This window comes from Artemia franciscana, chromosome 7 (assembly GCF_032884065.1).
Source record: "Artemia franciscana chromosome 7, ASM3288406v1, whole genome shotgun sequence".
NCBI classification, from domain to species: Eukaryota; Metazoa; Arthropoda; class Branchiopoda; order Anostraca; family Artemiidae; genus Artemia; species Artemia franciscana.
This window is the reverse complement of record NC_088869.1, coordinates 38530977-38558363: the sequence shown is the minus strand read 5'-3', so window position 1 is coordinate 38558363 and position 27387 is coordinate 38530977. Positions and strand designations below refer to the sequence as shown.

The 27387-nt window shown below is 36.1% G+C and overlaps 1 protein-coding gene across 4 annotated transcripts in view; it reads left to right on the top strand.

The window, feature by feature from the left end:
* LOC136029251 (uncharacterized) overlaps nucleotides 1-27387 on the top strand; it is a 119316-nt gene that overhangs the window by 5901 nt on the left and 86028 nt on the right. Inside the window, exon 1 of one of the 4 annotated variants that reach the window (XM_065707482.1) lies at nucleotides 695-768. The exons of 2 other annotated variants lie outside the window; for them this stretch is intronic. The gene's annotated coding sequence lies outside the window, so the exon portion shown is untranslated. Of the gene's footprint in view, nucleotides 1-694; nucleotides 769-5267; nucleotides 5310-27387 lie in introns of those variants that run through there. One more of the 4 variants, XM_065707483.1, reaches the window with a different exon arrangement.

Below are 27387 nucleotides of genomic sequence, written 5' to 3'. Positions count from 1 at the left end.
AGTACTTCCAGAGCAAGGATCCTCTCGGTTCCGGTCAGTCTTAGGGCGAAATTCTCCCTGAGATATGACATCCAGTAAAGATGTCTGCGCAGGATCTTCTGTTTGGTAGGCAGCTCACAGCAAGTGTTCATAGGCCGGGAAAACTTTTAACCCTAGAGCCGTTTTACTTTTCGTCAATAGTGCTTCTTGTTGAAATTAGACATAGGCCTACAGAAAGGAATGAAAAAAAGAACTTTCAGTTTAATTTAATGTCAAAGTATACCCCTCGAACTTCTAATGTAATTTTATGTGTAGACCCCTCGGAATTAAGTTAGCAATCATGTAAAATTTATGCTCACGTTGTCCCCCAATCCTCAAGATCTTACGAATTGTCCTTTAACTTCTAATACTTCTAATGCAGGTAATCTATTTTTCAAGCGTGTGCACATATCCCTGAGTTTCCAGCCCCTTCCCTCTCCAAAAAAAACTATAGAGATGCCTGAATGTTGGATCAGGATTTTGTTTGACCCTAATACAGATTCATTCTTTTGCTTTTAGCTTATGTTCTTAACGTGAAAAGTCATTTTAACTAATTAGCTGTTATCGAAATTCATTTTCACTTTTACTTGGCTCTTTGCATCCGGGCCATAAATGTTTTGAAGGTCGGCTTATCAAGCAAGGAAAATAAAAGTAAAAATAATTCAGTCTCTGAATAATCTATGGTTCAAATCAACTTAATACTAGTTAGGATACATTCTTTTTAGCTGTAGGAATATTGTAGAGTACATCGTAAGATTTTGACCTTCATCCTCTGTTGATTTTACAAACCGTTAAGGTGGTTTGGATTGAATAAGCTTCTAATTGGTCAGGTATGCCTTTTCCCCTATAAAAGAAAGTTCAACTTTCACGCTTAATCCGGTCATCAAAGTGCAATGTTAGACGCAGCTACTCAGACAGTTAAATTTTTGTAAAAAATAATTCTAGAAGGGCAAGGGGATGGTGTCTATTTGGGACAAGGCCTTGACCCCCCCGGATTCTGTATTTACTTATTTTGGTACTATCAGAGAAGCAGTGTTTTTTGATCTTTTAGTTTTCTAAGAAATTAACAAAAAGAGCAACCCTTCCCCTAGGTTTTGGAAAATATAATTTACCCTGATCTCCAGATTTCAGTGAATTGACACCACTGATCAAGGGCAATTGATAATCTGTCGGACAGAATTTGTACTTTGGTTGAATCACAGTTACAGAGCTTTTCAAGGAATCCACCTGCTGACAGCAAATCTTTCCCCATTTTCATAGGTGTTGGGTAAAAGATTAAACTATTTTTTCGCCATTAGCATATCTGCCATAACATCACTGTCATCGTTTTTGAAGCCACGAGTCTAACTCTAGTCCCGATGGATGGGAGCGAGACTTCTTTGTCCGGCTAGTTAACTATTCGATGAAAAAAAAAGCGAAAATAACTAAGTACAATAAAAGAAAAATAAATGTAAAAAGAAAATTAAAAAAAAACTTTTACAACGAATAAACGAAATATTTAATAAGAACAACAAGATACTGAAACTCCAAAACTGAAAACTAGTAACAAGTCAAAGAAAAAAAAAAGTATGTTGAAGAACCAACCTTACATAAAAAGCAGTTACTACTTTGTTATTCATACCTATTCATTTTTTTTTTGTTTTCATTCACGATTTGAAGTAATATATTCATTTTCTTTTTTTTCCGATTTTGTTTATTTCCTATAAAAATGGGTTATTCACCTATCTTTTTGGAATTAGCAATTATCGGGAATTCAATTTCATTTTTTTACTTGGTTCTTTGGCATCCAAGATATTTTGTCTCTACCCACCCTAATATAGGTTTAGAAATATGTCTTTTTGGTATTTGCTCTAAAAATACTTTTCCCGGCATTTTTATTGAAAAAATTAAAAAAAGCAAGATTTCCCACTATTATATAATTTGAAAAGTAAATTTTGTCCCCACCCCTACATTTCTGTGAATTAACGCTACTGGGCAAGAGTGATTGTAAATACGTCTGAGATTACTTGTGCCTCCGATTACTTTTCATGACTGTCGTCTGGTGACAGCAAATCTTTCTCCGTTCCATTAATTCTTGAGCAAAGGATCAAAACTAGGTAGCCATTATCTGCCATAGCAACTATCATATTTTTGGAAGCTACCAATCCAGTCTGGACTGTCTAGATCTAATACATGAGAGTTGTGCTGCTTTGAGCCGTCCATTTGACTAGCTGATGAAAACCAAAAAGAGCTATGAGCTCATATGACACTTGTGACGAGGCCGGAAGAGCCAAGAGCCAATAGCTCATATGGTATGAGCTCTAGCAAAATTCTAACAATCAATAAATTGATTTAAATGGAAAATCAGAGGCTGTATGCCGGTCAGGATTTAATATAAGAGCTCTGAGTCATGAGGTCCTTCTAAATATCAAATTCATTAAGATCCGATCACCCACTAGTAAGTTATAAATGCCTCATTTTTTTAATTTTTTCTCTCCCTTCAGCCCCCCAGATGGTCAAATCAGGGGAAAACGACTTTATCAAGTCAATTTGTTCAGTTCTCTGACACGCCAACCATTTTCATCGTCCTACCACGTCCAGAAGCACCAATCCGCCAAAGCACTGAACCCCATCCATAACTCCCCCAAAGAGAGCAAATCCAGTACGGTTATGCCAATCACGTAGATACATTTGCTTATTCTACCCACAAAGCTTCATCCAGATTCCTCCACTCTAGCGTTTTCCAAGATTTGATTTCCCCCTTGAACTCCCCCCAACGTCAGCAGATCTGGTCAGGATTTAAAATAAGAGCTCTGAGACATGGGTTCCTTCTAAATATAAAATTTCATTAAGATCCGGACGCCCGTTCTTAAATAAAAAATACCTCAATTTTTTTCTTTTTTTTCAAAACAACGCCCCCCCCCCCCCAGATCCTCCAAAGAGAACGGATCCGTTTCAATTACGTCAATCACGTATCTAGAACTTGTGCTTATTCTTCCCATCAAGTTTCATCCTGATCTTTCCACTCTAAGCATTTTCCAAGATCTCTGTTTCCCCCTTCAGCCCCCTATGTCCCTGGATTCAATTCGAGTCGAATATGGAGAAGCTGAGACATAAGATCCTTCTATACATCAAGTTTCATTAAGATCCGATCACCTGTTCGTAAGATAAAGATACCCCAACTTTCACGTTTTCCAAGAATTCCGGTTTCCCCCTCCAACTCCCCCCCGCAAGGTTAGAGGATCTGGCCAGAATTTAAAAGCGCGCCAAATCACACGATCCGTCTAAATATCAAATTTTATTAAGATCTGATCACCTGTTAGTAAGTTAAAAATACCTCATTTTTTCTAGTTTTTCCGAATTATCCCACCCCCATCTCCACCAAAGAGAGCGGATCTGGTCCGGTTATGTCTGTTCAGCATCTTGAACTTGTTTTCATTCTTCCCACCCAGTTTCATCCTGATCCCTCCGCTTTCAGTATTTTGTAAGATTTCCGGTCCCCCCCAACTGCCCCCCACAATGACATTGGATCTGGTCGGGATTTAAAAAAAGAGATCTGAGTCGTGTGGTCCTTCTAAATATGAAGTTCCATGAAGATCCGATCACTCTTTCATAAGTTAAATGCGTGATTTTTCTAATTTTTCCGAATAACCCCCCCCCCCCAACTCCTCCAAATAGATCAGATCCGTTCCGATCCTGTATCTAGGACTTCTGCTTATTTTTCCCACCAAGTTTCATCCCGATCCCTCCACTCTAAGCGTTTTCCACGATTTTAGGTTCCCCCACAAACTCCCCCCAATGTTACCAGCTATGGTTGGGATTTAAAATAAGAGCTTTGAGACACGATATCCTTCCAAATATCAAATTGCATTGAGATCCAATCACACGTTCGTAAGTTAAAAATACTGAATTTTTCTAATTTTTCAGGATTAACCCCTCCCCCCACCAACTACCCCAAAGAGAGCAGATCCGTTCCGGTTATGTTAATAACGTATCTAGGACTTGTGCTTATTTTTCCCACCAAGTTTCATTCCGATCCCTCCACTCTAAGTATTTTCCACTGAGTGAATCCAGTACGGTTATGCCAATCACGTAGATACGTTTGCTTATTCTACCCACAAAGCTTCATCCAGATTCCTCCACTCTAAGTGTTTTCCAAGATTTTTGATTTCCCCCTTGAACTCTCCCCAACGTCAGCAGATCTGGTCAGGTCCCCCCCAACTCCCCCAAATAGATCAGATCCGTTCCGTTTATGCTAATCATGTATCTAGGACTTCTGCTTATTTTTCTCACCAAGTTTCATCCCGATCCCTCCACTCTAAGCGTTTTCCAAGATTTTAGGTTCCCCCTCAAACTCCCCCAATGTCACCAGATATGGTTGGGATTTAAAATAAGAGCTTTGAGACACAATATCCTTCTAAATATCAAATTGCACTGAGATCCAATCACACGTTCGTAAGTTAAAAATACTTCATTTTTTCTATTTTTCCCGAATTAACCGGCCAAGTATACCAATAACCGGCAATAATACCAAGTGCCATAAAAACCAGCAAAAAACAAGTACGATGAAAATTTCCACCCATCAAAATATAATGAGACGGAATATATTGAAGAAGGTGTAAAATAGCTTTAATGACTAATAAACACAATGTCTAATAAACAAAACAGATATTAAAATAACAAATAAACATTAAAATGTAGCAAACCGCTGCTGCGCAGAATGTTGAATTGCCAACTTCTGTAATTATAACCCCATGCGAAGTTCCTGTCATCTCGGAATCAGCTTTTGCAACTCTCAATGCAAAATTAAGCCTTTGCCTGGATCAATTGAAGTTGGTTAATAGCTCTATCACTCCTGCGGCTGCTCTGCCCCGCATCGCCCCACCGAACCTAATACCGCTAGACCCACCCCTACTTCTATACCCTCACCCCTGCCGCTAGACCCACCCACTAGACCACCTGGCTCTGCTGTCAGGCAGGTCTGCGGGTAATATATCTCAATGGGCTGAGTATAAAAGTAATGCTTTTCCAAACCTCATGATGAGATTACATAATCTTTGTTCTAGGCACTGAATGTTTAGTGTAATGAGTGCTTATTGGTGGGAATATCTCTGGAACCCAGGATAATCCTAACTGCCCTTTTTTGCACTGACTCTAGGTTGTACATCAAGTGAGAAGTGTGTAGTACTGAAGGGCCCCACACAGGGCAGGTATACTCCAAGACTGGTGGCATATAACAAAGATATGCACGGAGGAAACTTTTGACTTCACAACTCTTAAGTTACTCTGAGCCTTGATATCAATAACTTTCGGTATGTAATTATTATTCTAAACAGTTTCAGTAAAGATTTCTGCACGTTTCATAGTTTTAGCAAGATCATTTGATCGCTAGCTTTTATGGCAATTGGTATTAATCAAGTGATCTATAGCGATCGCAAATTCTGTCGGTCTGTCTGTCCCGGTTTTGCTACTTTAGGCACTTCCAGGTAAGCTAGGACAATGAAATTTGGCAGGCGTATCAGGGAACGGACCAGATTAAAATACAATAGTCATTTTCCCAATTTGACCATCTGGGGGGGGCGAGGAGTGAGGGGCCCGTTCATTCGGAAAAAATAGCCAAATTAAATATTTTTAACTTACTTGAAACTTGATGACTAACTTAATGAAATTTGATGTTTGGAAGGATACCGTGTCTCAAAAACTCTTATTTTAAATCCCGACCAGATCCGTTGACATTGGGGGGAGTTGGAGGGGGGAACCTAAAATCTTGGAAAACGCTTAGAGTGGAGGGATCAGGATGAAACTTGGTGGGGAAAATAAGCAGAAGTCCTAGATACGTGATTGACATAACCGGAATGGATCTGCTCCGTTTTGGGGAGGTGGGCGGGGGAATGTTTAATTCAGAAAAAAATAGAAAAAATGAGTTATTTTTAACTTACGAAGGAGTGATCAGATCTTAATGAAATTTGAAGATTGGAAGGATATTGTGTCTCAGAATTCTCATTTTAAATCCCGACTGGATCCGGTGACATTAGAGGGAATTGAGAGGCAGGTCTAAAATCTTCGAAAACGCTTACAGTGGGATGAAAATTGGTGGTAAAAATAAGCAAAAGTCCTAGGATAACCGGAACAGATCCGCTCTCTTCAGGGGAGTTGGGGGGAGGAGGGTTAATTCTGAAAAATAAAAAATGAGGTATTTTTAACTTACGAAGGAATGATCGGATCTTAATGAAATTTGATGTTTAGAAGGATATCGTGTCTCAGAGTTCTTTTTTCAAATCTCGACCGGATCTGGTGACATCGGGTGGAGTTGGGGGGGGGGGACCTAATATCTTAGAAAACGCTTAGAATGGAGGGAATGGGATAAAAATTTATTGGAAAAATAATCTTAAGTCCTAAATACGTGATTGACATGACCAGAACGGATCCGCTCTCTTTGGGGGAGTTGGGGTTGGCGGTTAATTCTTATAAATTAGAAAAATGAGGTATTTTTAACTTAACTTACGAAGGAATCATCGGATCTTAATGAAATTTGATGTTTGGAAGGATGTAATGTCTCAAAACTCTTATTTCAAATCCCGATTTGATCTGGTGAAGGGGAAGCTGGGGGGTGGCAGAACCTATAATATTGGAAAACGCTTAGAGTGGAGAGATCGGGATGAAACATGGTGAAAAAAAAGCATAAGTCCTAGATACGGGATTGACATAACCAGAAAAGATTTGCTCTCCTTGGGGGAGTTTTTTTTTTTTGGGGGGGGGGGGGGGTTAATTCTAAAAAATTAGAAAAATGAGGTATTTTTAACTTGCGAACGAGTGATCGGATTTAAATGAAATTTGATGATTAGAAGGATATCGTGTCTCAGAGTTATTTTTTTAAATCTTGACCGGATCCAGTGACATTTGGTGGAGTTGGGGGGGGGGACCTAAAATCTTGGAAAACGCTTAGAGTGGAGGGATCGGGATAAAACTTGATGGGAAAAATAATCTTAAGTCCTAAATACGTGATTGACATGACCAGAACGGATCCGCTCTCTTTGGGGGAGTTGGGGCTGGGGGTTAATTCTTATAAATTAGAAAAATGAGGTATTTTTAACTTAACTTACGAAGGAGTCATCGGATCTTAATGAAATTTGATGTTTGGAAGGATTTAATGTCTCAAAACTCTTATTTCAAATCCCGATTTGATCTGGTGAAGGGGAAGCTGGGGGGTGGCAGAACCTAAAATATTGGAAAACGCTTAGAGTGGAGGGATCGGGATGAAACTTGGTGAAAAAATAAGCATAAGTCCTAGATACGGGATTGACATAACCAGATAAGATTTGCTCTCCTTGGGGGAGTTTGGGGGGGGGGGGGGTTAATTCTAAAAAATTAGAAAAATGAGGTATTTTTAACTTGCGAACGGGTGATCGGATCTAAATGAAATTTGATGATTAGAAGGATATCGTGTCTCAGAGCTATTTTTTCAAATCTCGACCGGATCCAGTGACATTGGGTGGAGTTGGGGGGGGGGACCTAAAATCTTGGAAAACGCTTAGGGTGGAGGGATCGTGATACAACTTGATGGAAAAAATAATCTTAAGTCCTAAATACGTGATTGACATGACCAGAACGGATCTGCTCTCTTTGGGGGAGTTGGGGCTGGGGTTAATTCTTATAAATTAGAAAAATGAGGTATTTTTAACTTAACTTACGAAGGAGTCATCGGATCTTAATGAAATTTGATGTTTGGAAGGATGTAATGTCTCAAAACTCTTATTTCAAATCCTGATTTGATCTGGTGAAGGGGAAGCTGGGGGGTGGCAGAACCTAAAATATTGGAAAACGCTTAGAGTGGAGGGATCGGGATGAAACTCAGTGAAAAAATAAGCTCAAGTCCTAGATACGGGATTGACATAACCAGAAAAGATTTGCTCGTCTTGGGGGAGTTTGAGGGGGGGGGGGGTAATTCTAAAAAATTAGAAAAATGAGGTATTTTTAACTTGCGAAAGAGTGATCGGTACTTAATGAAGTTACATATGTAGAAGGGCCTCAAAAATCGGATCTCTAATTTTGAATCCCAACCGGATCCAGTGTCATTAGGGGGGGGGCAGAAATCTTTGAAACGCTTAAAGCGCAGAAATCACGATAAAACTTGGTGGAAAGAATAAAGATTAGTCCAAGATAGGTGACTGACATAACCGGACCGGATCCGCTCTCTTTGGTGGAGTTTGGGGGGGGGGGGAGTAGTTCGGAAAAATTAGAATTTTTTTTTTATTATTTTTAACGTACGAACAGGTGATTAGATCTTAATGAAATTTGATATCTGGAAGGATCTTGTGCTTTAGAATTCTCATTTTAAATCCCGAACAGATCTGGTGACATTGAAGGGAGTTGGAGGGAAAGCCTGAATTCTTGGAAAACGTGAAAATCAAGGTATCTTACGAATGGATGATCAGATCTTAATGAAAATTGATATTTAGAAGAATCGTATGTTACAGATGCTCCATTTTCAATTCGAATCGGATCCGGGGACATAGAGGGTTGGAGGAGGGAAACAAAAATCTTGGAAACAGGAAATCTTGAAAAACGCTTAGAGTGGAGAGATTGGGATGAAACTTGATGGGAAGAATAAGCACAAGTTATAGGTACGAGATTAATGTGATTGGTACTTAAGTATATTTGATATTTAGAAGGGCCTCGTGATTCAAAGCTCTTGTTTTAAATCCTAGCCGGCATTGAGCCTCTGATTTTCCTTTTAAAGCAAGTTATTGATTATTAGAATTTTGCTACAGCTCATACCATATGAACTCTTGGCTCTTCCAGCCTTGTCACAAGTGCCATATGAGCTCTTAGCTCTTGTTAGAGTTCTTTAGATATTAAAAACACCAAATATCATCTCGTGTCTTCTGGGAAGTGATGATTCTTTTTTGTTCTAAGTTTTGACTTAACTATTTACTTCCGCAAGAAAAACCTCAGGATTAAAAAACAATTTTGCTCGTTTTGCTTGTTTCTAACATACACAATAAACCTTGCAATAAGATCTTAGTTTATTTTATGCGATGAAAATAAATAAGTCAACATGGTTTTTGTCAAAATAGGACAACAAGAACAGGCTTTACTCCCTACCGCCCTTAAACTTTCCGACAAGATATGTACAACTTTGCGACGCAACTGGAGCTCAAGTCTGAGGGACATGATGTCACCGGTGTCTCTGAAATTTTGCACATCAAATTTTTTTTAATTTTATGAAAATGAAAACAATCAAATCTTTTTTGTCAGCTGTTTTTTTTTTTCAAAACACTTTTCTTAGTTTTCACCTACTAAAGGGGGCTGGGAGGGGTATTAAACAAGGGAGCTTCATAAGCCCCTGGTTAGGGTTCTCTAATAATGGAGATTACAAGGGTTCTGTTTATATATTTTTTAGCCTTTCCACTCCAGAAATGATAACAAAAATTATCGTTTTTGGTGCCACATGGCATCTTAAGAAGGATTTATTGATAACAATTTATAATAACTATGTTGACAGAGGCAATAGTCCTTAAATGAGCCTTTAAAAATATTTTTGTAGCCTTGCAGAAATCTACATGCCCTGATAGAAAATAATATAGAAATAAATAAGGAAACCGCGTTCTAACCATGCCAGAAATGATTTTTCTCGTTTGTCAATATAGGGAGGTGGCTCAAACTTTCGGTTCGGGGGTTTTGAACCATGAAAGATCGATTAGCTATCTTAGAAATTGCATTCCCCGGCATTTCGATCATCTTTAGGCCAAAATTGCTATGTTGGGGTGCAAAATGGCGGAGTTCTCCACTTTACTGTAATATAATCTCTTTTGTTACTTGAAAAGCGCACTAAATATTGCAGCCTGCTCTCTCCCAACATTTTGTGGTCACTGATTAGACAGGGTGACTCCTAGAAAAAAACAAAAACAATAATCAGTGCTACCCATATAAAAAAAAGCCATTTTTGTTGTTGTTTGAGGTGAGGGACTCCAATTCTCCTTTATATTAGCAACCACGGTGATTCCAATGGTACACTTTTTATTTCGATCTGAAACCATTTTTAAGTGCTTTCTTTTGAAATTCTATAAATTCGCTTTCACAATTAACTTTCACTATAATGATCAACCAAAATAATGCTTACTATAAATCTTTGACAGTTTTTTTTCACTAGACACTTCTTTTCAAACGGGTTTTAAAATTTAGTTACTATGGCCCTTAGTTCACTCTTTACTAAACTGCACTATTGCTGCAACCACGATTCTCATAGTGCATCATTGAAGTTCATCATGTGGAGAATGGTCCGGACGAGATTTCCCCTTATTATAATTTCATTCCCATATAATTCCTCACAAACATTTAACTTAACAGAAAATTTTTACACGTTTGATGAAAATTTAATAAGCGGAGTTTGGTTATCGCATTAGTTCAAATTACTTGTTATAATTTCTTTTAAGTTGATTAAGTACTCTATCTCACAGGAAAACTGCATTTAAAATTGGTTGCAGTAACCAGACGAAAATTTTCCTAAGCATATACATATACTATGAAAATGTGAAAACTTGCTTTTGCGCAATAACAAGTTACATTATATCGTGATTTTACCTGCGTAAACTAATGAAGGGCTTTCATTAAAGAGTAGGTCATTGTTGAATGTCTTTATTGTTTCTTTGAGATAAACAAAACAGGAACCCTGCCAGGAATTACTAGGGGGATTTAATTAGTATTTATGCTGAAACCAAGAGGTATAAGCATAGACTAATCTTTTTTTCCATTGTTTTAATTTATAGCACTTGATGACATAAGGCACTATAAATAATTCATCATGTTTCAGATTTTTTTTACCGTATTCGTTACTGTCATGACCTTAAGATTGCCAGGCTCACCATACCCTTGGCCACTCAGCTTTTGGGCTATTTGTTGTTTTGCTAGTCAACAGTCATCAACCGTGAAATATTTTTATGGCATTTGGTTTTTACCAACTGACATATAGCGATCACAATTTCTGTCCGTCGGTTTGTCTGTCTGTCTGTCGGTCCTGGTTCTGCTAGTTCGGGCCCTTCCAGATAAGCTAGGACGATGAAAGTTGGCAGGCGTATCAAGGACCAGACAAGATTAAATTAAAAATTCCCCGATTCGACCGGGGAGAGGACCGACCAAACGAGACAGTTGAGAAGAATTTTTATTTGCGATAAAACAAATGATTGTTGTTCTTACGTGCGTCTCGTTGGTATAGTGGTATAGTAGTTGCTTTGGGTGAGACCCGTTCTGACTTCGAATCTTGGATAACTTTAATTTTTACATGAAGAAGATCTGAAACTAGAGACGTGATCGATATAGCGATACCAGACTGAATAAGAAATAGTTACTTCCCCGATTCGACCATCTGGGGAGGGGGGAGTGGAGGGAGAGTTAATTCTGAAAAATTCGAAAAAATGAGGCATTTTTAAATTGTGAACGGGTGATCGAATCTTAACGAAATTTGGTATTTAGAAGGACCTCGTGTCTTACAGTTCTTATTTTAAATCTTTTTTTTTCATTTTAAATTTTGTATGTTTATCTTACGAATGGGTGATCAGATCTTGATTAAACTTGATATATAGAAATATCTCCTGTCTAGGATGTTCCATTTTCAAATCGGATCTGGGGACATTGGGGATAGAGGGAGGAAGCAGAAATTTTTGCAAGCGCTTAGAGTGGGGAGATCGGGATGAAACTTGATGGGAAGAATAAGCATAAGTGCCAGATACGTGATTGACATAAATGGAACGGATCTGATCTCTTTGGGGGATTTGGGGGTGGGGATTTCCTGTGCTTTGGTGGGTTCAGTGCTTCTGGACGAATAGCTAAGTCGATAACTCTAGGTTCGAGTCTAATTTTAGGTTCCGACTTCGTCACAAGTGCCATATGAGCTCTTGGCTCTTGTTTTCTGGCAAAATTAGCCTTTTTCATCAATATTTTTGGCTGCATTAGCAAATGATCACACGTTGCCTCTCGATGTATATTGTAATCGATAAATATTTTTTTCCGGCTTCGAGTTAACAACAATTTTGGGGGACAAATATGAAACTTTTTTGCAGGATATCTTTTACGATAAATAAAATTTTAAATAGGGATAAAATCCTTTTAGTAGACAGTGATAAATTTCACAAAAAATACTAGATATTTTGGTCACATATGTAGAGTATGTCATCAGAAGTAATAGTGAACTAAATCATTTAAAAACAATAATTTAAATACAAAATAAATAACTACATATTGTTTAACAATTATCGTAAATAGAGTAGAAACCAAATTCACCCGTGTCTATATTTAAAGTCATATTCTTCAATAAAATTTTCTTAATTTCATGAGTTTTACAAAAATTTTGTTTTGAATCTTGGTCCCTAATAATCAAAGAGATATTATCGAACAAAACAAAATGGTCTGGAAAATCAAAAGTATATTCCAAAATGGTTAAAGTGAAATCTTCAAACGTAGAATTTTGCTTAAAAGCCGATGAAATAGAGTCTTTATGCTGTAGTAGGCTAATCTCATTTCCAAATTCTGGTTAGTACGTCCCACATATGAGCTTCAACAAGTCCATGAGATCTGATAGACCCCACTTTGTTGCCCAAATAAAGTTGAATCCTTCCCAAAGTATTGCTAGTCTTTTAAGCTACCTTTTAACCATTGCTCTGTAAATTATATAGGCTATCTTTTAATTTCGGAAACAAGGGACCTTGGCGTTCATCAAGCATTAATACTGCCATAACCATCTTCTTTCAGATACTCTCACCATACAAGGGATAGACGTGGCTGTAACCCCTCCTTTTGGTATGGGTAGGGTTTATTTTCGGTTGGATTTCACTTATGTTGACATTTTCAGGGCTTAGGTATATAAACACGGATTTAGTGCTTAGACGCTGTGGTGGTGCTGTATGCAGATTAATGACAACAAAAATCTTCATCTTTCATAATTTTTTTTCTACAACTTCTTGTTTCTGATTGCATTATATCAAACTTACGAGGAAGGTTCTCATAAATATACCTGTAAGATTTAATTTGAATTATACAAGTATCGACACAAGTTTTAAACTAAAGCTCGCTCTTCTAATAAAAAGAAGAAAAAAATCAGCTTAGGCCGGACCCTAGTTGTGTTCTTTTTGCTTTATTATTTATTTATTTTTATATATCTGATACATTCAGGGCTGAACGTCTGGATTTAAAACCTCAAAATATTTTTAGCTTTTTGCGTTGCACCAATGTTTATGCCGTGACATTTAAAATCCAATGCTGACATAAAAAGAAATTACCGAAACTCATGCTTTCACTATTAGTGTAAAAAAAAACTTATCAAAGAAATAGTTATGAAGCCAAAAGGTTTGAATCTCGAGGTCAAACTGTATTTAGGAACAACATTTATGAAAAAAAAATCTACTCGTGTAAGGTCAGTGCTTATCAATTAATGTTTACTTCCGCGACCCAAAAAAAGGAATTTTTACATCTTATTTTCCTTCCTTCCTGTGTCAAGATAAAAACTTTAAGGTTTCTCTGATAATTTCACAGACAATATGACCTTGCAGAGGTAATTTGTAAATAAATTTTAATGAAGTATGATTCAATTTATATGCAAATATTTGCGTTAAAAGTGATTACTGAATTTCAGGAATTATTAGAACATAGAGGGAGAGATGGTAAAATATATTTTTCAAACGCTAGGGGAGGGGTAAATCATTTGTTGGGCCGTATGTCATCAAGCGCAATAAATTAAAACAATACAAAAGAAAATTAGTCTCTGTTTATATCTTTTGGTTTCAGCCTATTAATCCCAGTAGTAATTCCTGATAGGGCTCCTGTTTTGCTTATTTCAGACAAACAATAAAGACATTCAACAATGACCTACTCTTTAATGAAAGTCCGTCATTAGTGTACGTAGGTAAAATCAAACAGTTCGTGGTAACGAACTGCAGCAAGGAGCGACCCGGCTCAATAGTAACCGAAACTCTAAAAAACGGAATTTTGATACCAATAGTTACATCAAAAGGATTTCATTTTAACTCTGATTTTAAATATATAAGTTTCACCAAGTCTAGTCTTACCCATCAAAAGCTACGAGCCTGAGAAAATTTGCCTTATTTTAGAAAACAGGGGAAAAATACCCCTAAAAGTCATATAATCATAACGAAAATTACACCGTCAGATTCAGCATATCCAGCAACCCTACTGTAGAAGTTTCAAGCTCCTATCTACAAAAATGTGGAATTTCGTAGTTTTTGGTAGTTTTTGCCAGAAGACAGATCACGGATGCGTGTTTATGTGTTTTTTTGTGTGTGTGTGCGTTTTTTTCCCAGGTGTGATCATATCCACCGAGTTGTCCTAGAATGTCGCGAGAGGGCTTATTTTAACGGATATTAAAAGTTTTAGTGCCCTTTTTAAGTGACCAAAAAAATCGGAGGGTACTTAGGACCCCTCCCATGCTCATTGTTTCCCAAAGTCACAGGATTAAAATTTTGAGATAGCTATTTTGTTCAACATAGTTGGAAAACTTAATAAATATGTCTTTGGGGACGACTTAATCCTCCACAGCCCCCGAGGGAGGGGCTGCAAGCTACAAACTTTGACCATTGTTTATATACAGTAATGGTTATTGCGAAGTGTACAGCCGTTTTCAGGGGGACTTCTTCGCGTTGGGATGGGAGTGGGTTGGGTGAGGGGGCTACGTGGGAGGATCATTCAATAGAGGAATTTACCATGAGGAATGAAAATTTCCATTAAGGGGCGCAGGATTCTCAAGCATTATTTAAAAAAAAAACAATTAGAAAATAAATCAATTTTTTTTAACTGGAAGTAAGGAGCAGAATTAAAGCTTAAAACGAACAGAAAATATTGTGTATATAGGGGGATTCGTCTCCTCCATAATACCTTCCTCTATACGCAAAAGTATTTTTAGCAATTTTTACTATTTATTCTATGGTCTTTATGGATCAGGGGTCGTTCTTAAAGAATTGGGACGAAATTGAAGCTTTAGTGTAAAGAGCGGGGTATTGACGAGGGGACGAACCCCCTCATATACGTGATAAAAATATACAAATATAGAAGCTCGTTACGCTAGTTAATTTGTAAGTTACGTATATTTATTACTAATAAAAACGTTCGTAAAAAAAAGTTCTAGTTGTATTTTTAAGTAACCAAAAATTGGAGGGCAACTAGGCTTTTGGAGTTTAAATATTCATGTGCGGTGAGCCAAAATCAAAACGTGTAATAATTCAAAAATGTTCAAAAATCGAATTAAAAAACCAAGTTTTTTTTTAACTGCAAGTAAAGAGTGACATTAAAACTTAAAACGAACAGAAATTATTCCGTATATGAAAGGGGTTTCCCTTTAAGATTTGCCAAAATCAAAACGTGTAATAATTCAAAAACGTTCAGAATAAAAATTAAAAAAGCAAGTTTTTTAAAAAGGAGCAGAATTAAAACTTGAAACAAACAGAAAATATTGTGTATATAGGGGGGTTCCTCTCCTCCACAATAACTTCCTCTTTACGCTGAAGTATTTTTAGTAATTTTTACTATTTATTCTATGATCTTTATGGATCAGGGGTCGTTCTTAAAGAATTGGGACGAAATTCGAGCTTTAGTGTAAAGAGCGGGGTATTGACGAGGGGGCGAACCCCCTCATATACGTGATAAAAATATACAAATATAGAAGTTCGTTACGTTAGTTAATTCGTAAGTTACGTATCTTTATTACTAATAAAAGCTTTTGTAAAAAAAAAAGTTGTAGTTGTATTTTTAAGTAACCAAAAATTGGAGGGTTACTGGGCCTCCTCCCCCACCGCTTTTTTCAAAATCGTCCGATCAAAACTATGAGAAAGCCATTTAGCCAAAAAAAAAAATCAATATGCAAATTTCGTTTTAAATATTCTTATGCGGTGAGCCAAAATCAAAACGTGTAATAATTCAAAAATCAAATTAAAAAAGCAAGTTTTATTAATTGCAAGTAAGGAGCGACCTTAAAACTTAAAACGAACAGAAATTATTCCGTATATGAGAGGGATTTTCCCCTCCTCAACGCCTCGCTCTTTACACCAAAGTTATTTTATTGTTTTAAAAAGTAGAACTGTGAGAAAGAGTCAAACTTTAGCGTAAAGAGCGAGGCGTTGAGGAGGGAACAGCTTCATTCATATACGGAATAATTTCTGTTTGTTTTAAGTTTTAATGTCGCTCCGTACTTGCAGTTAAAAAAACTGTTTTTTTAATTTAATCAAACAGTTCGTGGTAACGAACTGTAAATAAGGAGCGACCCGGCTCAAAAGAAACCAAAACTCTAAAAAATGGAATTTTGATACCAATAGCTACATCAAAAGAATCGAATTTTAATGCTGATTTTAAATATATAAATTTCATCAAGTTTAATCTTACGCATCAAAAGTTACGAGCCTGAGAAAATTTGCGTTATCTTAGAAAATAGGGGGAAACACACCCTAAAAGTCATAGAATCTTAACGAAAATTCCACCATCAGATTCAGCGTATCAGAAAACCCTACTGCAGAAGTTTCAAGCTCCTATCTACAAAAATGTGGAATTTTGTATTTTTTGCCAGAAGGCAGATCACGGATGCGTGTTTTTTTTTTTTTTTTTTTTCCAGGGGTGATCGTATCGACCCAGTTGTCCTAGAATATTGCGAGAGGGCTCATTCTAACAGAAATAAAAAGTTCTAGTGCCCTTTTCAAGTGACCAAAAAAATTGGAGGGCACCCAGGCCCCCTCCCACGCTAATTATTTTCACAAAGTCAACGGATAAAAATTCTGAGATAGCCATTTTATTCAGCGTAGTCGAAAAACCTTATAACTATGTCTTTGGAGACGACTTACTCCTCCACAGTCCCCGTGGGAGGGGCTACAAGTTACAAACTTTGACCAGTGCTTACATATAGTAATGGTTATTGGAAAGTGTACAGGCGTTTTCAGGAGGATTTTTTTGGTTGGGGGGAGGGGTTGAGAAGAGGGGGATATACCGGGGGAACTTTTCATCGAGGAATTTGTTATGGGGGAAGAAATTTTCCATGAAGGGAGCGTAGGATTCACTAGCATTATTTAAAAAAAAAAAACAATGAAAAAATAAATATGAAAAAGTTTTTTTCAGCTGGAAGTAAGGAGCATTATTAAAACTTAAAAAGACAGAAATTATTACCTATATGAGGGGCTCACCTCCTCCTAATACCTCGCACTTTACGCTAAAGTATTTTTAGTAATGTCAACTATTTATTCTACGGCCTTTGTGATTCAGGGGTCATTCTTAATAAATTGGGACAAAATTTAAGATTTAGTGTAAAGAGAGAGGTACTGACGAGGGGGCAAACCCTCTCATATGTGTAATAAAAACATGAGAATAAAAAATTCTTTACGTAAGCTAATTTATAAGTTACGTATATCTTTTAATAATAAAAAGATTCGTAAAAAATTAAAAGTTCTAGTTGCCTTTTTAATTAACCAAAAAATTGGAGGGCAACTAGGCTTCCTCCCCCGCTCTTTTTTTCTCAAATCATTCGATCAAAATTATGAGAAAGCCATTTAGCCAAAAAAAAAAAAAAAAAATGCAAATTTCGTTTTAATTATTCCTCTGCGGAGAGCCAAAATCAAAACATGCATTGATGCAAAAACGTTCAGAAATTAAATAAAAAAAACAAGTTTTTTCAACTGAAAGTAAGGAGCGACATTAAAACTTAAAACGAACAGAAATTACTTCGTGTATGAAAGGAGCTGCTTCCTCATCAACGCCCCGCTCTTTACGCTAAAGTTTTTTCCTGTTTTAAAAAGAAGAGTTGAGAGGAAGAGTCAAACTTTAGCGTAAAGAGTGGAGCGTTGATGAGGAAGCAGCCCCTTTCCTGTTCGTTTTAAGTTTTAATGTCGCTCCTTACTTTCAGTTGAAAAAACTTGTAATATGTGAGTAAAAACTCACAATATAATGCGACTTGTTATTGCGCAAAAGCAAGTTTTCCGATTTTACTACTATATGTTACGTTTAGGAAATTTTTGGTCAAGTTACTGTAATCAATTTTGGATGTAGTTTTCCTGTAAGATTGAATACTTAATCAACTTAAAGGAAATTATAACAAGTAATTTGAACTGATGCGATAACCGAACTCTGTTCATTAAATTGTCATCAAATGTGTGAAAATTTTCTGTTATGTTAAATGTTTGTGAGGATTTATGTGGGGATGAATTATAATGAGGAGAAATCTCGTCTGGACTATTCTCCACATGATGAACTTCAATGATGCACTATGAGAATCGTGGTTGCAGCAATAGCCGCATTCTAGTAAAGAATGAACCAAAGGTCATAGTAACCAAATTTTAAAACCCGTTTGAAAAGAAGTGTCTAGTGAGAAAAAACTGTCACAGGTTGATAGTAAGCATTGTTTCGGTCAATCATAATAGTAAAAGTTAATTGTGCAAACAAACTTGTGGGACTTTCAAAAGAAACCACTTAAAAATGGTTTCAGATCGAAATGAAAAGTGTACCATTGGAATCATCATGGTTGATAGCTAATTGCAGTCCTCCACCTCAAATAATAAAGAAAATCGTTTTTTTTTATAGCGGTAGCGCTGATTACTACCTTTTTTTCTGGTGTCATCATGTCTAACCAGTGCCCGTAGAATGTTGGGAGCAGACAAATTTGATCGCCGGTCGCAATATTTAGTGCCCTTTTCCAGTAACAAAATAGATCGCGCTACAGCAAAGTGGAGTGTTTTGCCATTTTGTACCATAACATAACAATTTTGGCCTAAAGAGGGTTGATATGCCGGAGAATACAACTTTTAAGATAGCCAATTGATCTTCAATGGTTCAAAGCCCCCAACCGAAAGTTTGAGCCACCTCCCTAATAAACAAACAAGGAAAATAATTTCTTGCATGGTTAGAATGCGATCTCCTTATTTATCTCTATATAATTTTCTAATATGGAATGTAGATTACTGCTAAGCTACAGAGATTCTTTCTAATGCTCATTTAAGGACTATTGCCTCTGTCAACAGGCTTATTATAATTTTTTATCAATAACTCCTTCTTAAGATGTCATATGGCACCAAAAACGACATTTTTTTATATCATTCTGGAGTGGAAAGGCTAAGAAATATATTAAGAGAACCATTGTAATCTCCATGGTTAGAAAACCTTTAACCAGAGGCTTACCATGCCCCCTTGTTTAATCCCCCTTTAGTAGGTGAAAGCTAAGACATTGTTTTTGAAAATAACCTGGTGATGAAAAAAAAATTTGCTTGCTTTCATTTTCATCAAATTAATTAAATTTTCGTTTGGCGAAATTGTCACACCGGTGACAACATGTCCCTCAGACTCGGGCTCTAGTTGCGTCGCAAAGTTTTACATATCTTGTCGGGAAGTTAAAGGGCGGTAGGAAGTAAAACCTGTTTTTGTTATCCTATTTTGACAAAAATCATATTGACTTATTTTAGTTAGTGTTTATGTTTTGCTTTAGATAGTGTGTACTCTTTTTCTCTTTTTTTTTTGTAGTGTTTTTTTTTGTTTTTGTTTCTCTGAAATGCCTGTTTTTGGTTTAATCACGAAATAAAGTATCTATCTATCTTATTTACTTTCATCGCATAAATTAAACTAAGACCTTATTGTGTATGCTAAAAACAAAAGCGAGCAAAATTATTTTTTAATTACGAAGTTTTCCTTACGGAAGTAAATAGTTAAGTTGAAACTTGAAATGAAAAAGAATAATTACTTCCCAGAAGACGCGAGATATATCTAAGAAATTGGCTAAGATAATTTCTTAAACCACATTTGCCTGCCATAACATAAAGAAAGAAAACGATCAAAAATGGGGTTTCAAAAACCAAATGAAAATACTGAGGAAAACACATAAAGCGAGTATTTCGAGAGAACAACCGCCTCTCTTCTTCAGCGCTAACAAAATAATATGATCAAGGAGCAAACAAAAAACCAAAAAACAAGTGTGGGAAGTACAACAAAATCAATGAAAAAAAACTGCTAAAAAATTAAATAAAATTCGATAAAAGACCAAAAAGTAAAATAAAATACCTAACCAACTGTAAAGTGAGTTATTCGCCAATATCCGTGATTTGCACAAAATCCAAACAAATTTGAACTGCCAACGACAAATACTTACGAACAACTGAGAAACAAAAGAAAAAATTCATTCACTCAAACAAACAAAGCAGCAATTGAATAAATTTGTGAACTAGGTCCCCTGATTTTTGATTCTAACCATTGTATTTCTTGAGAAAACCGAAATAAAACTCATTAGTTCTTAAATCACCTGAATCTCAGTTCGAAGCTAGACCTAAATGTTGGTATTTATAAATTGCAACAGGTTCTCTGTAGTGCTGGATAATACCTTTGTCATACGAAATTAGGCTACCTTGGTTAAATAAAACAGATTATTAATAGTCTGGATTATCAAATATGTGTTCTTAGAGGGCAGAGTCAAAATTTTCTGTTTTTTTCCGCTTTTTAAGGGTGTTATTAATTGAGGTAGAGTGCTGAGTTAATCTATCCGTAAGTCGGTGATCAGTTCTTCCGATGTACCAAAGACAACAAGAGCAAGGAATTCTGTAGACACCGAAGTTTTCACCTATTGGGATAGGGTCTTTACCTTGGTAGATTTGGGAACTGATAGTTTTTCCGAGTCTATAGTAAGTGAAAATATTATTTTTCCTTAGATTTTTGGAAATGTGGTATGAAACCCCTTTATCACACGGAAGACCAAGATAAACTGAATTTTACCTTTGATTTGCGTTTACTGTGTCACTCTGAGATAGCACACATATTTTATAATCCAGACCATACTGTTCTATTTAACCAAGCTAGCCTAATTTTGCATGACAGAGGTATTGTCCTGCACTGCAGAGAAGCTGTTTAAGTTTATAAATAACAAAATTTAGGTCTAGCTTTGAACACAGGTTTTGGTGATTCAATAATAAATGAGTCTTATTTCGGTTTTCTCAAAAGAAAAGCTGATTCTTTAGTAATCCCTGAAATCAACATTGAACCACTTCCTCAATTACATAATCAAATGCATCATCAACACCTTAGGTCTCAAAGGGTTTCCACAGGAAATGCAATAGTTAAAATCAGAAATCAAGTGACATAGTTCTCCAATTTATTCAATTGCTGTTTGTTTGTTTGAGTGAATGAATTTGTTCTTTTATTTCTCAGTTGTTCGTTAGTATCCGTCGTTGACAGTTCAAATCTGTTCGGATTTTGTGCAAATCGCGGATATTGGCGAATAACTCACTTTATTGTTTGTTAGGCATTCGATTTTAATTTTTGGTCCTTTATTTAATTTTTTGGTTTTTTTTTTTTCATTGGTTTTGTTGTATCTTCCGCACTTGTTTTTTATTTTTTCCTTTATCATATTTCTTTGTTCGCGCTGAAGAAAGAGGGCGATTGTTCTCTCGAAATATTCGCTTTCTGTATATTCTTCAGTATTTTCACTTGGCTTTTAATAACCACATTTTTGATCGTTTTCTTTCTTTATGTTATGGCAGGCCAGTGTGGTTTAAGAAATTATCTTCGTCATGCTTATGGGGAGCATTCTACCAATGCGGTTACTATATTCATATCACTTGCAAGAAAAAAAGCTAATTTGATTAATCAACAGTATTTTCTTCATAATTGTAAAAAGAACCGTAATTTACGCAAGTCAATTCGACTTTCGCTTCACTTAAACGAACGGGAAATTTACAGAACGTATAGGGTTTGGTATTTTAAATCATTTTATTAACGATTGCAAAAGCAAGCGCTACAGGTTAAATCAGGATATTCTCAGGCTTCAGCGAGAAATGTTATGCACGCTTTCTTACGCTGATTTTCATCAAATTAAGGCTATTTCTGAAAATTCTTTTCAGCATGATTTTAGGATTTCTTGACAAAGATTTTCTGAGAAATTCCACTGTTTGAAATTGGAACTCTAATAATCCACTTTTTTCCCCAAAAATATCTCCTGGCCCTGCTGTGATAAATCCCAGTTCTATCCCCCTTACAACAGAGCTAAACCAGGTTCTATCGAAAGGATCGAAATTGTCAATAGCCCCCTCGAAAATACCCTATAGTAAAATTATCACGAACACAGAAGGGACAATTCATGACTCTCGTGAAGAGGTTAGAGAGAGTGCTGCCGTTGGAGCACATTTTGTTGAAACCTTGTTGGATTCGCCTTCTGTTCATAATAAAAAAAATAATAGTAAAATTGAAAACTTTGTCTTGTGTTCACTATATAAAGATCGTTCAAGGATTATAACTAAAGCAGATAAAGGCAATACTGTTGTTGTATTGGATTCAGATGATTACGACAAAAAAGTCAGATAAATTTTAAATGATTCTAACACATATGGACAATTAGCCACCGATCCCAATGAAAAATTTGCCAAGGAAGTCCGAAAAGAGCTTTCTTATCTAAAAGAAAAAGGTGAAATCACAGATCAACTGTACAAAAGGTTTTACCTATATGGGTGCCCGTCTCCTCGTTTTATGATCTTCCTAAAGTTCACAAGCCCGGTAATCCACTTCGATCTATTGTTTCCTCATTTAATTCTTCTACAGCAAAAATCGAAAAATTCTTATCAGTTGTATTTCGCCCAGTAATTCAAGCTCAAAGATCCTATATTCAAAATTTGGCCGATTTCGTTTCCAAGTTAAAGCAAGTCTGTGTTAAACCAAATACAAGAATGGGCCGTTGTGATGCGGATCAATGTATACCAGTTGTGATCTTCAAAAGGCCGAAAGGATTTTGGAGGATAAACTCACTCTTAACCCATCTACATCAGAGAAACCTACTCTTTTGAACCAGACACTTCTTTCACTTACAGCCCTTTGTAACAGAACTTCTTTTTACTTCCATTATAAAGGCACTTTTTATTGATAGAAACGGGCGTCTCCCTTTCACCAGTTGAGACTGATATCTTCATGGAAAACCTTGAAGGAATTCTATTTTGCATAGTTTTTGTAAACTAGAATTCTGGGCTCGTTTTGAAGATGATATTTTCTATTTATGGGAGTATGGTGATGAATCTCTGGAGTCTTTCCTTCACTCGCTTAACTCCTTGGATCCAAAACTTAAATTTACTCAGGAATTAGAGGTAGGAGGGCGTCTTGCTTTCTTAGATGTCCTGGATGAGCTTCGAATTTGGAGTTAATAGAAAACTCAAGCATAGTGACCGTAACTTAAATTATTTCTCTAAATATTCACTTGCTCTGAAAAGAGGTCACTTCTCTAGTTGACAAAGCATTGCAAGTTTGTTCTCCACGTTTCGTGGATTCAGAGCTTGACCACCTTAGATATATTTTATTTGGGAATGGTTATCCAATTAGTTTAATAAATTCTGTAATTACAAAACGTATCTAAAAAAATCAGATAGTGACACAGTAAACACAAATAAAAGGGGAAATTTAGTATATCTTGGTGTCTCGTGTACTAAAGGGGTTTCAGGCCACATTTCCAAATATCTAAGGAAGAATAATATTTCCACTTACTATAGACCAAGAAAAACTATTAGTTCCCAAATTTACCAAGGTAAAGACCCTATTCCGACAGGTGAAAACTTGGGTGTCTACAGAATTCCTTGCTCTTGTGGTCTTTGACACTTCTGAAGAACTGATCAACAACTTACGAAAAGATTAACTCAGCACTCTACTTCAATTAATAACACCCTTAAAAAGCGGAAAAAAACAGACAATTTTGACTCTGCCCTCTAAGAACACATGTTTAATAATCCCGACCATATTGTTTTATTTTATCAAGCTAGCCTAATTTTGCATGACAAAGGTATTGTCCGGCACTACAGAGAAGCTGTTGAAATTTATAAATACCAACATTTAGGTCTTGCTTTGAACAGAGATTCAGATGATTTAAGAATAAATGAGTCTTATTTCAGTTTTCTCAAAAGAGAAGCCGATACTTCAGTAATCCCTGAATAAACCTTGAACCACCTCCCCAATCACAATCAAATATATCATCAACCCATTAGGTCTCAAAGGCTATCCGCAAAAAAATACAAATGGTTAAAAAAAGTCAGGTGACCTACTTCTCAAATTATTCAGTTGTTGTTTCGTTTGTTTGAATGAATAAATTTTTCTTTTATTTCTCAGTGGTTCGTTAGTAACCGTTGTTGGTGGTTCAAATTTGTTTCGATTTTGTGCAAATCACGGATATTGGCGAATAACTCACTTTATTGTTTGTTAGGCATTTGATTTTAATTCTTTTAATTTTTGGTCTTTTGTTGAATTTATTCTATTTTTTTGTATTTTTTCTTTGATTTTGTTGCACTTTCCGCACTTGTTTTTTTGTTTTTTCCTTGATCATATTATTTTTTTCGTGCTGAATAAGAGAGGTGGTTGTTCTCTCAAAATATTAATTTTCTGTGTTTTCTTCAGTATTTTATTTGGCCTTTAAAATCTCATTTTTGATCGTTTTCTTTCTTTAAGAAATTGGCTAAAAACAAACTGACTTATGCTGCTTTCTTATATTTGTAAAACTCTAAAAACTAGCGCTTTATTGAAAACTGACCTTGCTGAAAGCATGAAACGTACTGAAATTATCTAGAATACTAATTGTGTTGCGGAGCAACACTACTGCTTTCGTAGTTTTTTTTTTTTTTTTTTTTTCACCGTGATCAGCGACCTGTAGCTCCGAAGTGGTAAGAGTTAAAAATTTGAGATTTTTCAGAGGGAAGGGAAACGTGAAACAGAGTAAAAAAGTTCCAGAGAAGTTCCTAAAATTTCTAACAGTTTTCCATAAAAAAAAATAAAACCGTTTTTTTCTTAGAAACTCTGCGTTCGATGTTTGGCGTCAAGTTAAGACGACCCTAGCTTCGGAAATAAACTTGTTAGAAATACAGTTATGCTGAACTCATGTAGAACTTTCATTTGTCTCTTCGAGAACCGGAGCACAAAATTCCGTAGCTCTTACAGATTTCCCGGAAATAATTCCAGAAAAGTCCATCTCGTTCCGATTTTTTTTGGAATTTTCTCAAATTTTCGATTTTGATGTTTCTTATATTTTTATCGAGTAGTGCTATGAAAAGTATGCAAGAAGAAGTGAAGTGTTCTATATACCAAGTTGCTTCGTTCTCTAAGAAATAATTTCCGAAGTTTCGACGTTCTAGAGGTAACTTCTGTTCTGGACCAGCTAGAATTTTTTTTTCCAACGCGGTTCAACAGGTCTCGATCTCCTAACAACTGGAGCTTACAATAGTTTCTCCGAAATAAAATTCCTTCTTTGGGTTTTTCTATTTGGAAGTTTTGTCATGCCCTCGGGGCAATTTAAATTTTTTGGTGAATTTGGTTTGTTTTATATTTTCCTAGCTTAGACCATCAAAAGTTAAGCAGAAAACTATAAGACGTTATTTCCGTATCTCTTTCAGATTTCCCGGAAATAATTCCCGAAATGTGCGTCTCGAAACATAATACTTCGAATTGGCGTCAAGTTAAGACGGCCCTAGTTTCGGAAGTAAACGTTTTAGAGATAAAATAATTATGAACTCATATAGAACTTTTATTGATGTTTTCGAGAACTGAAGCATGAAATTCCGTAGCTCTTACAGATTTCCCGGAAATAATTCCGGAAAAGTCAATCTCGTTCCGATTTTTTGAAATTTTCTTAAATTTTCGATTTTGATGTCTATTTTATTTTTATCGAGTAGTGCTATGAAAGTTATGCACGAAGAAGTGAAGTGTTCTTTATACCAAGTTGCTTCGTTCTCTTACAAATAATTTCCGAAGTTTCGACGTTCTAGAGGTAACTTCGGTTCTGGGCCAGCTAGAATTTTTTTTCCAACGCGGTTCGACAGATCTCGATCCCATAAGACTGGAACTTGCAATAGTTTTCCGGATATAAAATTCCTTCTGTAGTAATTATCCATCCTATAAATATTCAGAATTGTCAACTGTGTTATTGTGTTATTCTCGTTTATTTCTGGACCAGCTAAACATTTTACCAAACTCAGTTTAGTAGGAGCTCGAAATAAAACCATATCAAAGATGCTTCAAGATAACAATCGAAGCCGCATTAGAAAAATGTCCTCTGAAGGACATAATGGAGACTGTTGCTCCGCAACTGTGTCCCGTAGGGCACAGTTGCACGTGTTGCTCCGCAACTGTGCCCTAAGGAACAAGGCACAGTTGCTGCAACACTTCCCGTTGCACAGGCAACGGAGGTCTAATTGTATACTGAAAGTTATCAATGTCATGGCCTGTGAAATACTGTCGAGAACCTAATTAGTTCTTAAGGGAACATCCTGTTTTTTGGTGGTTGGTTTTGTGTTTTTCTAAAAGAAACTTTTAGAATGAGTCTATTAGGAATTGCAAATCTTTCATCAGCTCCATAGTGACGTTCCCACAGCCCTGCAAACTACTCCTTCTTTCGTCACTGAAAAGTCTACTCATACATCGTCACAATTCAAGGAATATTAGTATTTTATTTCCTTCATCGGTGAGGTCTGATTTCAATCCGTTAATCGCTTGTCATACAAATTGGGATACCCTAAATGAAACCGAGTCAGTTCAAGAATGTCACTCGCCCAGTACTTTCAAAAGAATCCTAAGAAATTTTTCGAAGTCTTGGTGGCTTTTGTCGATAATTTTTTTTTTTTTAAGGACGGATGACTCTTACCTGGGTTAGAAATATTTGTCGTGACGGGTGTTTGACTTGTGCTAAGCATTTCTTGTGGCTTGGTTTCAAATATGTAATTGGAAACATCTTTACTTCATGGGATAATCCTCTGTCTTTATTTTTTTGGGGGGGATTTTATTCTTTTTTGGGAGGAAGGGGGCCTCTTAAGTTTTGAGTCTCTTAAACATTGTATTTTTTTTTTCTGTTTTTGATTTTTGATTTTTTTTTTTCTCTTGTATTTAAACTCTGAAAGGTGTAAATGAATTACTTTAAAAATATTATGTTAAATTGTGTTGAAATATTCTATGCTGAAGTTTATTCGTCGTGAATTTGTTGGTTGAATAAATTGATTGATCAAATAGCTTAAAACTCCGTTCAAACAGTTCAGTATAACGAACTGTAGTAAAGAGCGACCCGGCTCAATAGTAACAAAACACTAAAAATATAGAACTTTGATGCCAAAAGTTAAATCAAAAGAATTGCATTTTCATGCTGATTCTAAATATATAAGTTTCATCAAGTTTAGTTGTACTCATCAAAAGTTATGAGCATGAGAAAATTTGCCTTATTTTAGAAAATAGGGGAAAACACCCCTTAAAAGTCAAAGAATCTCAATGAAAATCACACAATCAGATTCAGTGTATCAGAGAACCCTACCATCGAAGTTTCAGGCTCCTATCTACAAAAACAGAGACTTTTGTATTTTTTCCCAGAAGACAGATCATGGGTGCGTGTTTATTTGTTTGTTTGTTGTTTTTTCTCTTTTCCCCAGG